This window comes from Triticum dicoccoides, chromosome 3B (genome assembly GCF_002162155.2).
Source record: "Triticum dicoccoides isolate Atlit2015 ecotype Zavitan chromosome 3B, WEW_v2.0, whole genome shotgun sequence".
Classification (NCBI taxonomy): domain Eukaryota; kingdom Viridiplantae; phylum Streptophyta; class Magnoliopsida; order Poales; family Poaceae; genus Triticum; species Triticum dicoccoides.
In genome coordinates this window covers 481,563,466-481,579,568 of record NC_041385.1, presented here as the reverse complement: position 1 = coordinate 481,579,568, position 16,103 = coordinate 481,563,466, and positions in this window count along the sequence as shown.

Here is a 16,103-nt window from a genome sequence, read left to right as displayed (position 1 = left end):
GGGCGCGCCCCCTGTCTCGTGGGCCCCTCGAGCACCTCCCGACCGACTTCTTTCGCCTATATAAGCCTACGTACCCTAAAACCATCGAATATCAAAATAGATTGGGAGTTCCGCCGCCGCAAGCCTCTATAGCCACCAAAAACCTCTTGGGAGCCCGTTCCGGCACCCTGCCGGAGGGGGAATCCATCACCGGTGGCCATCTTCATCATCCCGATGCTCTCCATGACGAGGAGGGAGTAGTTCACCCTCGGGGCTGAGGGTATGTACCAGTAGCTATGTGTTTGATCTCTCTCTCTCTCTCTCGTGTTCTCTCTATGGCACGATCTTGATGTATCGCGAGCTTTGCTATTATAGTTGGATGTTATGATGTTTCTCCCCCTCTACTCTCTTGTGATGAATTGAGTTTCCCCTTTGAAGTTATCTTATCAGATTGAGTCATTCATTTGAGAACACTTGATGTATGTCTTGCCGTGTTTATCTGTGGTGACAATGGGATATCACGTGCCACTTGATGTATGTTTTGGTGACCAACTTGCGGGTACCACCCATGAACCTATGCATAGGGGTTGGCACACATTTTCTTGACTCTTCGGTAGAAACTTTGGGGCACTCTTTGAAGTACTTTGTGTTGGTTGGATGAATCTGAGATTGTGTGATGCATATCGTATAATCATGCCCGCAGATACCTGAGGTGACAATGGAGTATCTAGGTGACATTAGGGTTTTGGTTGATTTGTGTCTTAAGGTTTTATTCTAGTACGAACTCTTTTATAGATCGATCCGAAAGAATAACTTTGAGGTGGTTTCGTACCCTACCATAATCTCTACATTTGTTCTCTGCTATTAGTGGCTTTGGAGTGACTCTTTGTTGCATGTTGAGGGATTGTTATATGATCTATCTATGTTATTATTGTTGAGAGAACTTGCACTAGTGAAAGTATGAACCCTAGGCCTTGTTTCCTATCATTGCAATACCGTTTACGCTCACTTTTATCATTAGTTACCTTGCTGTTTTTATAATTTCAGATTACAAAAACCTATATCTACCATCCATATTGCACTTGTATCACCATCTCTTCGCCGAACTAGTGCACCTATACAATTTGCCATTGTATTGGGTGTGTTGGGGACACAAGAGACTCTTTGTTATTTGGTTGCAGGGTTGCTTGAGAGAGACCATCTTCATCCTACGCCTCCCACAGATTGATAAACCTTAGGTCATCCACTTGAGGGAAATTTGCTACTGTCCTACAAACCTATGCACTTGCAAGCCCAACAACGTCTACAAGAAAAAGGTTGCATAGTAGACATCAAGCTCTTTTCTGGCACCGTTGCCGGGGAGGTGAGTGCTTGAAGGTATATCTTTAGATCTTGCAATCGAATCTTTTTGTTTCTTGTTGTATCACTAGTTTAGTTTATAAAAGAAAACTAAAAAAATGGAGTTAAGCTTGTCTCATACGCTTCATCTTTTTAATATCTTTCGTGAGTATGATGGAAAGGAAAATTGTGCTCAAGTGCTAGAAGAAGAATGCATTAAAATGCTTGGTACTAAATCTTTGAATGATGAGCATGATTGCAATGTTGTTAGTATGAATTCCTTGAATATCCATGATGCTAATGATATGCAAAGCCACAAGCTTGGGGAAGCTATGTTTGATGAATATGATATTTTTTGTCCCCCAAGTTTTGATGAGCAAATTTATTATGATGAAAGCATGCCTCCTATTTATGATGATTATATTGAGGAAAGTGGGTTTGGAAGAGTGTCAACTTTAGTAAGTAGTGATCCCACTATTTTGGAGGATGTTGAATCTTATTGTGATGAACATGAAAGTGGATTTGGAAGAGTGTCAGCTTTATTTAGTGATGATTCCACTATTTCGGAAGAGGCTCCAATTGATTATGAGAACAAAGTTGCTATCTATGATGATTATTGTGATGACTTGTATGCTATTAGAAATAATGATAACCATGAAACCTGTCATCATGATTTTAGTTTTCAATTGGATTATGCCTCACATGATAATTATTCTGTTGAGTTTGCTCCCACTACTATTGATGAGAAGAATTTTGCTTATGTGGAGAGTAGTAAATTTTCTATGCTTGTAGATCATGAAAAGAATGCTTTAGGTGCTGGTTATATTGTTGAATTCATTCATGATGCTACTGAAAATTATTATGAGGGAGGAATATATGCTTGTAGGAATTGCAATAATGTCAAGTTTCTTCTCTATGTGTTGAAAATCTTGAAGCTATGCTTGTTTTACTTCCCTATGCTAGTTGATTATTGTTCCCATAAGTTGTTTGCTCACAAAATCCCTATGCATAGGAAGAAGGTTAGGCTTAAATGTGCTAGTCATATGCTTCATGATGCTCCCGTTGTGTTTCAATTCTTATCTTTTATGTGAGCATCATTGTCATCATCATGCCTAGCTAAAAAGGCATTAAAGAAAAGCGCTTGTTGGGAGACAACCCAATATTTAACCTTACTGTTTTTGTGCATTCACATGATTATTCTACTGTAGTAATCATGTTTTATAGCTTTTGTTTCAATAAAGTGCCAAGTAAGACCTTTAGGATAGCTTACGGTGATAGTTGTGTTGATCCTGCTGAAAATCAGAAACTTTTTCACCCCGTAAATTAGTTTTTTTTAATTCACGGAAATGTGATCTTGATCTGGTTCTTTTTTCTCTAGATTGGTACACGAATTGCTTAGGACTTCCTAATTTGGTAGGATTTTTGGAGTTCCAGAAGTATACGTTTGATACAGATTACTACAGACTGTTCTGTTTTTGACAGATTCTGTTTTCTATGTGTTGTTTGCTTATTTTGATGAATCTATGAGTAGTATCGGAGGGTATGAACCATAGATAAGTTGGAGTACAGTAGATATTACACCAATATGAATTTAGAATGAGTTCATTAGAGTACCTCAGTGGTGGTTTTATTTTCTTATACTAACGGAGCTTACGAGTTTTCTGTTGAGTTTTCTGTTGTGGAGTTTTCAAGTTTTGGGTAAAGATTCGATGGACTATGGAATAAGGAGTGGCAAGAGCCTAAGCTTGGGGATGCCCATGGCACCCCAAGATATTCAATAATATCCAAAAGCCTAAGCTTGGGGATGCCCCGGATGGCATCCCCTCTTTCGTCTTCGTTCATCGGTAACTTTACTTGGAGCTATATTTTTATTCACCACATGATATGTGTTTTGCTTGGAGCGTCATTTTCTTTTGTTAGTATTTGCTTGCTGTTATTTAGTTTAATGTTTTGCATCTTTAGTTTCAATAAAAATTTCAAGGATAGCCTTTGCCATGCTTATTTTGCTAGTATGCATGTTGCTGTTTCAAAACAGAAAGTTTACCGCTGTTGCAAAAATTCCCTAGAAAAGTCAGAGCATGATATAATGTTGAAACTTTTTGAATAATGAGATATGATAAATTTACTACAGTAGGAATTTTATTTCATAATTTTTGGAGTTAGGGAAGTATGATGAATCTTGCATTCTTTACAGACTATACTGTTTTGGCAGATTGCTGTTATGGTTGCATTGTTTGCATATGTTTGCTTGTTTAATGATTCTATTTGAGGATAGGAGTATTAAATATGCAGAGGCATTTAGTATGCAATGTTGAATAATAATTTTAGTGATTTGTTACAGTAGAAAATGATAAGGTTTTGCATTGGTTTATACTAACCTATCTCACGAGTTCTTGTTGAGTTTGGTGTGGATGAAGCTTTTGATAAAAAGAGAAACTATGATATGAGAGGAATTAAGGAGACACAAAAGTTCAAGCTTGGGGATTCCCAAGGCACCCCAAGATAATATTTCAAGAAGTCTCAAGCATCTAAGCTTGTGGATGCCCCAGTAGGCATCCCACCTTTTTTCTTCAACAACTATCGGTTAGTATCGGTTGAGCCTAAGTTTTTGCTTCTTCACATGAGTTGTGCTATCCTTGCAATGTCATGTTATATTGTTCTGCTTGCTGTTTGAATACAATACCAAGATCTGAAATTCTTTAATGAGAGAGAGTCTTCGCATAGTTACATAATTATTTAGCTACTCATTGATCTTCACTTATATCTTTTTGGAGTAGTTTATCATTTACTCATGTGCTTCACTTATATCCTATGAGTAAATTGTTGAATGAGTTGATTGTCATAAATCTGAAATTAAATATGTTTCATTTGCTTATCCCATGGGGAGTAATTACTTCACATCTAAGAAGTAGAGGTTGTAAATTTATTGAAGGTTAGCAAGCATTGTATTGGTCATTTGAACAATTCATGAAAGAATATTGAAGGAAGAGAGATTTCACATATAAATACACTATCCTAGACATCTTTTATAATTGGGAGCACTCATTAAGTACGACATGCTAAAAATTTGATGTTGGACAAGGAAGACAACGTAATGGGTTATGTTTTCCGACATCTCAGTTAAAGTATATTGTCATGGATCATTCAAACATGTTGAGCTTGCCTTTCCCCTCATGCTAGCCAAAATTCCTTGCACCAAGTAGAGATACTACTTGTGCTTCAAATATCCTTAAACCTAGTTTTTCCATAAGAGTCCACCATACCTACCTATGGATTGAGTAAGATCCTTCAAGTAAGTTGTCATCGGTGCAAGCAATATAAATTGCTCTCTAAATATGTATGATCTTTTGGTGTGAAGAAAATAGCTTTATACTATCTTGTTACGGAAGCAATAAAAGCGACGGACTGCATAATAAAGGTCCATATACAAGTGCAATATAAAGTGACGTTCATTCGCATTAAGATTTTGTGCATCCAACCCTAAAAGTGCATGACAACCTCTGCTTCCCTCTGCGAAGGGCCTATCTTTTACTTTATGTCTTTTACTTTTATGCAAGAGTCAAGGTGATCTTCACCTTTCCCTTTTTCATTTTATCCTTTGGCAAGCACTTTGTGTTGGGGTGATCCTGATATATATATATCCAATTGGATGTAAGTTAGCATGAACTAATATTGTTGACATCACCCAAAGGTGAATACGTTGGGAGGCAACACTATAAGCCCCTATCTTTCTCAGTGTCCGATTGAAACTTCATAACCATTAGTATTGCGTGAGTGTTAGCAATTGTAGAAGACTATATGATAGTTGAGTATGTGGAGTTTGCTATTCCTGAAAATAAGATGAACTGCAATTGTTTGATGACTAAGAATGAAGTTTGCTAGTTTTCAAGAAAGTTTATGGTCTATGCTTTAACATGTGAATTGCTTGTTACTTTATCGTGAGAAGTTTTATGAGATGAACTACTGTTATGACATATTATCATGCTAGAAAGGGTGATTGAAATTATCATTGATCAAACTTGTGCACCTTCTAGCATTCACACTTCATAAAATCTTTCTTTATCATTTACCTACTCGAGGACGAGTAGGAATTAAGCTTGGGGATGCTGATACGTCTCCAACGTATCTATAATTTATAAAGTATTCATGCTATTTTATTATCAGTTTTGAATTATTATGGGCTTTATTATACACTTTTATATTACTTTTGGGGCTAACCTATTAAGCGGAGGCCAAGCCCATATTGTTGTTTTATTGCCTATTTCAGTATTTCGAAGAAAAGGAATATCAAACGGAGTCCAAACGGAATGAAACCTTCGGCACCGTGATTTTTTGGAAGAATATGATCCTTGAGACTTGGAGTTCACGTCAGAAGATCCTCGAGGCAGCCACGAGATAGGAGGGCGCGCCCCCTATCTCGTGGGCCCCTCGAGCACCTCCCGACCGACTTCTTTCGCCTATATAAGCCTACGTACCCTAAAACCATCGAATATCAAGGTAGATCGGGAGTTCCGCCGCTGCAAGCCTCTATAGCCACCAAAAACCTCTCGGGAGCCCGTACCGGCACCCTGCCGGAGGGGGAATCCATCACCGGTGGCCATCTTCATCATCCCGGCGCTCTCCATGACGAGGAGGGAGTAGTTCACCCTCGGGGCTGAGGGTATGTACCAGTAGCTATGTGTTTGATCTCTCTCTCTCTCTCTCTCGTGTTCTCTCTATGGCACGATCTTGATGTATCGCGAGCTTTGCTATTATAGTTGGATCTTATGATGTTTCTCCCCTCTACTCTCTTGTGATGAATTGAGTTTCCCCTTTGAAGTTATCTTATCAGATTGAGTCTTTGATTTGAGAACACTTGATGTATGTCTTGTCGTGTTTATCTGTGGTGACAATGGGATATCACGTGCCACTTGATGTATGTTTTGGTGACCAACTTGCGGTTTCCACCCATGAACCTATGCATAGGGGTTGGCACACGTTTTCTTGACTCTCCGGTAGAAACTTTGGGGCACTCTTTGAAGTACTTTGTGTTGGTTGGATGAATCTAAGATTGTGTGATGCATATCGTATAATCATGCCCGCGGATACTTGAGGTGACAATGGAGTATCTAGGTGACATTAGTGTTTTGGTTGATTTGTGTCTTAAGGTGTTATTCTAGTACGAACACTTTTATAGATCGATCCGAAAGAATAACTTTGAGGTGGTTTCGTACCCTACCATAATCTCTACGTTTGTTCTCCGCTATTAGTGGCTTTGGAGTGACTCTTTGTTGCATGTTGAGGGATTGTTATATGATCTATCTAGGTTATTATTGTTGAGAGAACTTGCACTAGTGAAAGTATGAACCCTAGGCCTTGTTTCCTATCATTGCAATACCGTTTACGCTCACTTTTATCATTAGTTACCTTGCTGTTTTTATAATTTCAGATTACAAAAACCTATATCTACCATCCACATTGCACTTGTATCACCATCTCTTCGCCGAACTAGTGCACCTATACAATTTGCCATTGTATTGGGTGTGTTGGGGACACAAGAGACTCTTTTTTATTTGGAAGGGTTGCTTGAGAGAGACCATCTTCATCCTACGCCTCCCACGGATTGATAAACCTTAGGTCATCCACTTGAGGGAAATTTGCTACTGTCCTACAAACCTGTGGACTTGCAGGCCCACCAACGTCTACAAGAACAAGGTTGCGTAGTAGACATCAACAGGCCACGGGTCCATGTTGATGGGGAATGGCGCGAGTGCTTCTATTCATGGTGTTGGCACGGTCGATCTAAAGTTTACTTCGAGAAGGATCATGCAGCTGAAGAACATGCAGCATGTCCCCGCCATCAAGAAGAACCTCGTTAGTGGCTCCCTTGTATGTAGATAAGGTTTAAGTTGGTTTTCGAGTCTAATAAATTAGTTGTTACTAAATATGGACTATTTGTTGGAGAAGGTTATGAGAGCGGAGGGATGTTCCGCCTTTCCCTCGTAGATTTTTGTAATAAAGTCATGAACCATATTCATTCAAGTGTTAATGAATCTGAAGTTTGCCATTCATGTCTTTGCCACATTAGTTTCGGTGTTATGACGCGGCTAGCTAAGTTGGATTTAATCTCGAGTTTCACTTTAGCCAAAGGTTCTAAGTGCCTTTCATGTGTGCAAGCTAAGCAACCTCGCCAGCCTCACAAGGCTGCGGAGGAGAGACACTTGGCACAATTAGAACTCATACATTCTGATCTTTGTGAGATGAATGGTGTGTTGACTAAAGGTGGAAAGAAATACTTCATAACATTGATAGATGATTCCACTAGATATTGCTATGTGTATCTGTTAAACACTAAAGATGAGGCTCTACACTACTTTAAAATCTATAAGGCACAAGTTGAGAATCCACTTGAAAATTAAATTAAACGAGTCTGATCAGATCGTGGTGGAGAGTACTTCTCGAGTGAGTTTGATTCTTTTTGCGCGGAACACGACATTATTCATCAGAGGACGCATCCCTATTCACCCCAGTCTAATGGGGTTGCCGAGCGGAAAAACCGTACTCTAACTAATTTGGTTAACACCATGTTATATACATCGGGTTTATTCAAGGCATGGTGGGGGGAGGTTATATTGACGGCATGTCATGTCCTGAATAAAGTTCGGACAAAGGATAATGAGATCACTCCCTATGAGAAATGGGCAAAGAGAAGGACAACACTCTCGTACTTGCATACTTGGGGCTGTTTGGCGAAAGTCAATGTGCCGATCCCCAAAAAGCGTAAGCTTGGACCGAAGACTGTGGACTGTGTTAATTTGGGCTGCGGTAAGAATAGCGTTGGCTATAGATTTCTAGTAGTGAAATATGAGGTACTTGACCAGAAGATCGGTACAATTATGGAGTCTAAGGATGCTACATTCTTCGAGGATATTTTTCCTATGAGATATATGCAAAGCACTTCTAGACAGGAATCTGAGGAGACTTCTGAGCCTGCCATTCCTATGGATTATTATGAACAAACACATGATGAAAATCCTGAGGAGGATGACGAGGAAACCCTTGGTGGGGGCAAGAGAAAAAGGACTGCAAAGACCTTTGGTGATGATTTTTTCCTATACCTCGTGGATGATACTCCCACTTCTATCTTAGAAGCGTATGCCTCTCCAGAAGCTGATTACTGGAAGGATGCGGTCCGTAGCGAGATGGATTCCATCATGGCTAATGGGACATGTGAGATCACTGAGCGTCCCTATGGTTGCAAACCATTGGGATGTAAGTGGGTGTTCAAAAAGAAGCTTATGCCCGATGGTACAATTGAAAAGTACAAGGTTGGGCTTGTGGCCAAGGGCTATGACCAGAAAGAAGAGGAAGGTTTCTTCGATACTTATTCACCTGTGGCCAGACTGACCACCATTCGAGTATTACTCTCGCTGGCGGTCTCGCATGGTCTTCTCGTCCATCAGAAGGATGTTAAGACGGTTTTTCTGAATGGAGAGCTAAACGAGGAAATCAACATGCAACAGCCAGATAGCTTTGTGATAGATGGTCAGGAAAGAAAGGTGTGTAGGTTGCTGAAATCTTTATATGGCCTGAAACAAGCACCTAAGCAATGGCATGATAAGTTGAATACAACTATAACATCTATTGGCTTCGTTGTTAATGAAGCTGACAAATGTGTACACTATTGCCATGGTGGGGGCGAAGGAGTTATACTGTGCTTGTATGTTGATGACATACTGATATTCAGAACCAACCTCAAAGTCATTGAGGAGGTCAATTCATTTATGTCTCGGAACTTTGAGATGAAAGACCTTGGTGTGGCGGATGTTATCTTGAACATCAAGCTATTGAGAGATGATGACGGTGGGATTACACTTCTGCAATCCCATTATGTTGAGAAGGTGTTGAGTTGTTTTGGATATTCAGACTGCACACCATCTCAAACACCATATGATCCCAGCATGTTGATTCGAAAGTTCAAAGGCACGGCTAAAGATCAACTGAGATACTCTCAAATTATTGGTTCACTGATGTACCTAGCGAGCGCAACGAGGCCTGACATCGCTTTTGCTGTGAGCAAACTGAGCCGGTTTGTTTCCAAACCGGGTGATGTATATTGGCATGCTGTTGAAAGAGTTATGCGCTATCTGAAAGGTACTATGAACTATGGACTTCATTATACCGGATGCCCGTTGATACTTGAAGGGTATAGTGATGCGAATTGGATCTCTCATGCTAATGAGATGAAGGCCACAACTGGGTATACGTTTACTCTTGGAGGTGGCGTTGTTTCCTGAAAGTCTTGCAAGCAAACAATCTTAGCGAGATCGACAATGGAAGCAGAATTAACAGCATTAGACACGTCTGGTGTCGAAGCATGATGGCTTTGAGATCTTCTGATGGACTTGCCATTGGTTGATAAACCGATTCCGGCTATCATTATGAACGGTGACAATCAGACTGTCATCACCAAGGTGAAGAGTTCAAAGGACAACATGACGTCCAGCACACACATAAGAATGAGATTAGAAGTCGTCAGAAAATTAAGAAACTACGGAGTGATAGCGTTGGAGTATGTCCACACGGCTAAAAATCTGGCAGATCCCTTTACTAAAGGGCTATCAAGTGTTGTGATAGATAATGCATCGAGGGAGATGGGTATGGGACCCACATGAGTTTCCATGGTGGTAACCCAATCTATGTGATCGGAGATCCCATGAAGTAGGACCTGGGAAAACAAACCAGTGATGAACTGAGGAGAGTAATTATACTAACCTACTCCGTTGGAGATACAATACTTTTAATACTGTATGGTAGGGTGACTGTGGTCTTAATGTGTTCCAAATCTTATGTAAGCAAGATGCTATTCTACATAGCGATCTTTGGAGGAACACACCTATGTGAGCCCGACTGCTGGTCACAGTCTATGAGGTTGGGGTAATGTCTAGTAAGCTCATGAATATGCCAAGAGTGTGACTTATGTGCTCCACCCGAGGGGTTGGCACTCGGCAGCCTAGTACTAGTAAGACATGTGGTGAAGCTTCTTTACGCCAAACTAACAATTCAAGGCATAGTCCATTGTTTAGTTGTGAAGGAGTGTAGCTACTCGCTCTAGGTGAAGCTCGCTGGTATATCAAAACAACAATTGGAACAGAGGACACAATGGGCCCTCGAGATCTGGTGGGGGATTGCTGAAATTTGGGATGGGCTTTAGGCCCATATAGCAATTTATGAAAATATCTAAGGGCCCATGTGGGTTTATTGGCACTAGGTGTAGTGAGAAGTTTAGTCCCACCCCGGAAGTTGGAGAGGAGTTGGACCTCCATATAAAGGTATCTCTTCTACATGCTATTGGAGTTTGAGAAGAGAAGAGGCCCCCGCGCACTCCTCCGCCGCCCGCTGCGCCGCGCCTGGGTTGCGGGAATGAGCCGCGCCGAGCTCACACCTACGAGCTTATTTTTGTCAGTCTGTAACGCAGAGTTTTCTGACAGTTGGGCCACGATCTGAGACGTCGGGTTGTGGGCTGTCACGGACTCAGATGTGGGTCGAGCCCACGTCTCTCCACGCGGTTGCGCCTATATAAATGTGCGGTGTCTCCTAACCCTAGCCTCCACGAACAGATTACATCTGCTCCACGCCCACCGTCGTTTCTTTTGCTGCTGCTGTCGCCGGTGACTCCATCCCGTCCGCCACGTACACGGTCGACGGGAGAGCAGGTCTCCGAAACCGCGCCTCTCCGGCTCCAGAGAGGCGAATAGGTTTTTGGGAAGCGACTACGCGACTGCTCGCTGTTCGTCTACTTCCTCTACGTCCGCGTCGCCCTCGTCATCACCATGTCCACTCACACCGAACGTGCCGCCGCCGAGAAAATTGAAGCCGACAAGAAGGCGGCTGAGGATGCTGCCGCGGCTGCTGTCTGGCCTACTGGAGGGTATAACATGTTTATCCCGTTCCCGTTTATTTTCGTATTAGCAGTACTAGCAGTATATGTAGATGTGTCTACTGTTTGCATAGTGCGTGCATATTTAGATCAGAATCAGTATGTCATTAATTCAGTCAATGCCATACTAGTGATTTATCTATAGATTAAATTAGTCAAAAAAATACCTATTTACTCAGCAATTTTGTGAAGCTTCCCCACTCTGATTTCTCAGGATCTGATCAGAACCATCTCCTGGGAGGCTTGTATGAACAACTGCATCAGTGACGCCACCTGCAAAGGCTTCCAGTACAAGCAAGGCACTGGGTCATGCTACCCAAAAGCTCATCTTTTCAATGGGATGAGTTGGTCAACAACTATCGTGCAAACAATCTATCTCAAGCTTCCTGCCAGGTTCAGTGTTTCAGATACACCTATTCCTCGGTCCAATGTGTTGGTTCATAGATTGTCTGTTAGTTGAATCTATTAATCCCTAGTGTCAAGTACCAGGCCATGCCGTGCTCTGTTAGTTCTTTTTAGGGAAAATCAAAATTACACATTGCCAATGTTTACAATATCACGTTTTCTGAGGCACCGGAACGACTGCACATTCAGAAACAAAGAGGCATCTAGGCGAGAGGTTCTGCAGGCCATTAGGCGGGGTATTGGCCTATGCAGGCAGGCTGGAGCAGCATGTCTGCTATTCCCGTTCACGTTGCCACCAAAGGGGATAGGTTGATAATCACAACGTTGATCTGATCTAGTGTAGTTCCCTCTGTTTCTGAACCACTTTTTCTATTTTGATCTTTTGATCGTATGATCACCTCTATGTATTTCAGTTTATCCACTGCTTCCTGCTATGATCAACATGAAAAGCCAGCTATGCTGGATCTTTAAAAAAAATATCACGTTTAGCAAGAGAAACAACCTCAGATGGAACTGGATGGAACCATCGGCTCGCAGTACTATTCGCTAGTTGAGCGGAGAATGTGCTACAGCGTTGAGCTCTCTCCTGATATAAGAAACAGATAAGACTGCTAGCTTAGTCTTGGTTTCTACAATTTCCTTGTAGATGCTCCAAATTTTACATGTTCCAAATTTTGGTTAGCCCTGCATTGCATAATTACTGCTAATTCCATAGATGGATCAAGGGACACTTTGAGAGAGCAGAAAATTACTAACATCCAGTTTTCATTATTCTGCACCGTCTTCCAAGATTTTACTTTGACATATTTTTACTGGCCATAAATAGATTTTTTATGTGAATATGAAGGGAAAACGGTGTTCCTATGTTACAGGGTATTAAAACGATGCTATCCTCATGGATTTCATGGAGTTGTAAGATTTGGAATCCCAATATAAACTGAACGGATTGGCTTAATGATTTCAAGGTATTCACGGTTTGACTACCTCCTTTGTTTCCTGTTGCAGATAAATATGTACTGTATCTTTTTTGCATTTCTTGTCGGGCTGCCGGTCACAGTTTCGCCCATGTTGAAATTCAGTTATACATTTTCTTGATGAGTAACAATACACAAAGCATGTCTCGACATATATAAATTACAATAAATGTATTTACTTTTGCATTCTCCCATTACAAAAGTACCTTTTGATTTATGAAAATCTTACAATGAACCGAGTTCACTAATAATTTACAGAGCAAAGATAATTATGTTGATAGAAGAATAAAAAACACATGGAACTGAAGAATCATTGGCATTATATTTGTGACACAACTGGATCATATTGAAGGCAATATAAGTACATCGTAACAATACAGAGCCTAACTTGGGTCTTGGCAATTTTCTAGGTCAGCCCCTAGCAACCAATAAAAATGAGGCAAACAAGTATATGTTCTGGGTCCTGCAGCTGCTAGCACACGGTACCAACTTTGCTTACTTTTGAGATATGCGAGTGAGAAAAAATCAGAAAAAATAACTCACGAACGTATATGTTTTGGGCGGGTTTGTTGGACGGCAGTCGCTGTTGGTAGTAAGCGCGGCTACCAGGCATCCACGGTGTTATCAGTTTTTTTTTTAGAAAAGGACGATGACCCCCGGTCTCTGCATGGACGGTGCATACGGCCACTTTATTAATTATTCTCACAAGACCTTACAAAGTCATACAACAGTAAGACTAAAGCCGCCGTCTAAGCAACAAATTGTCGCTACATCTATTCAGTTGATGAAGGGGCGCAGATAGCCTGGGCCTAATACCAAACAGACATCGCAGCCAAGCCTAACATCTAAGACCTGAGACCCCAACCTAGCCACTTGCCGGGTCTGGGGCACACACTGCCACCGCTCTATCTTCAGAACTGTACTGATGCATCAACCTTGCTCGGTCCAGCTAACGTCGACGCCACCACGGTGCCCAACGGCACCTCCTGCCTGCGCGCAAACAGCTGAACACGTCGCGGTCGCCACTGATACACCTCAGCGCCATGCTGCCAAGTACCACCAGCTGACACAGCTTGAAGCCCTTGGAGGATCTGTCGTGCGTAGCACCTGCCGACCAGGCATGACCAAGCGTAGCACCTGTCGGTCAGGCATGACTTGACATCTCCACCGAAGCTCTGTGCAAGACGAAGCCGCTCCACCTCCTGCCTCTGACTTCCAGCGCTGCTCCGCAAAACGATGCTCCCAAGAGAGAAACGACACCGCAGTGTCGCCATCGTCCGGTCTGGAACACCAGATCCTAGGGTTTCCCCGGAGCAATACAAGTGGGTCGACGGTAGTCACATGACGATGCCTTCATCATGGTAACGACGTGGAACGCCGCCATCGCCCGCCGTCGGCTCGGTTTTCATCGGCAACTACGTCTCCCCGACTCGCAGCTGGTGCCAGATGACGGATCCTGAGATCCGAACACCCAGCCTCAGGCCGACCACCTCTGACGGAAGAGATGACCACCACCGCCGGCTGCACCGGTCAGAACAGATTTGATCGGAGGTGCCACCGACGAGACCACGAGGCCCTCCACGCCGCCGTCGCCGATCTGAAGGCAGCACGCACGCCACCGCAGCCAAGCCGGCCGCCGCCGACCGCAGCCGCCGCCGCCGCCCGAAGGGCCATCCGCAGCGCCCACAGCCCTGGCCTCCGCCGCGCCAAGTCGTCGCCGTCTGAGGACGGGCTGGCCCCCCGTCGCCTGCAGCCATCCGTCGTGCCGCAGATCCCAGATCGATTGCGCCACCACACGCCTTGGGGTCCGCCCCACCCCGGAGACGCGCGAGAGAGGAGATCCCCCGCCACCGCCGTCGGCCCCTGGGCTTAGCCCGGCGGCGTCTTCCGGCGGCGGCGGAGGGAGAGGAGGAGGGAGTTTGCGGTGGCGGCGGCTAGGTTTCTGGACGCCCGAGTCGCCCTAGGCGGAGGACGACGCGGGGGCTCCCGTTTGCCTCCCGATGCTTTTTGACGGTGTTATCAGCTCACTGGAGTGTTACGCAGCGCGCCGAGATGTTCTCGATAAGGAACCAAGGCGTGGACTACACACTGAAGCACAGGACGCCGAGATGTCCTCGAACAGGCGCGGCAACCAGGCGAGGACGGTGCACACTGCACACAGAAGCACAAGGCGCCGATATGTCCTCGATCAGGCGCGGCAACCAGGCGAGGACGGTGCACACTGCACACAGAAGCGCAAGGCGCCGATATGTCCTCGATCAGGCGCGGCAACCAGGGCGAGGATGGCGTGGACTGCACTCCTCGATCCAGTGCGAAAACCAGGGCGGCGAGGACGGTGCACCGAAGCGCAGCCCAGCGAGATGTCGGCCACACCAGAGGTAGGGCAGGACGGCGGGATCGGCCCCAGAGCTGCCTCTCTGGCGTTGGTGATGTTCGGCCGAGCGAGATCGTGGATATGTTTTTTTGGTGAGGGGTGGTGGGGTGCTGTTTTATTCGGTTGAGGTAGCGATGATTTTGTCATGAATTTCTGGATATGTGCGCGGGTCTGTGGGCAGAACATTTAAGCTCAGCCATTCATTTTGGAGGCTGATCATCGGACTAACCTGGGTTGTGTTGAGTTGATTTGCTAGGAGTACCCAGGGTTGGCGTGTGTACGCTCTGGTGTGTGGCTGTAGCGAAACCGATGTTTGGTGTTTGATTAGTAGTGGATATGGATATATGTACTCTGCGACTGCAAGTATATTTGGATTACACAAGCTACTCAACACAAAATTTGGCAAGCCAAAAACACCCTTCCCGCGCCCGTGTTTTTCTCGCCAACGCGAGGGCGGGCCGACGGCGTGGAAAAGCTGGCCGATAAACTAGCAGCGCGTTTGCCCACACCTCCTCGGTGGGTCCAATCACCCATGTGATTTAACCGTGCCAATCCTAATTCTGCCCCACTTCGTTTTCATGCTTTCTCTTGCGATCCAACCTAAACTCATTAGTAAAACGATTTCGTTTTTGGTGATACACTAATGTCAAAAACGTTCTTATATTATGGAACGGAGGGAGTATAATCCTACATACTCTTAACTTTCAGCTGCCGGTTGTTTTTCTCTCACCTTATTTTCTTTATCGTTCGTTACATTTTGTTTTGATTTATATACCTTCCCAACAATTGTTTTGACTTACTTGGAGCCAAATAAGAAGCTAGCCAATTCTGTTGAACGCGTCGCCAACTCAGAGCAACTCTAGCAGACCCCGCATCCCGCCCCGGCCCGTAAAATAACCACCAATTTGCGGGTCGGGGCCTGAAAATTTACACGACCAGACCCCGCATCCCGCCCCGGCCCGCAAATATTTTTGCGGGGCGCGGGAAATCTTCTCCCTCAACCTCTATCTTCACGGGCTGGGAGGCTGACCCGAGCTCAACCCCCTATCCGCCGCGAGATTTGGCGTGAGGGATATTTTCGCGCACCCTATCCCGCTCCCCGCACCCTCCGCCA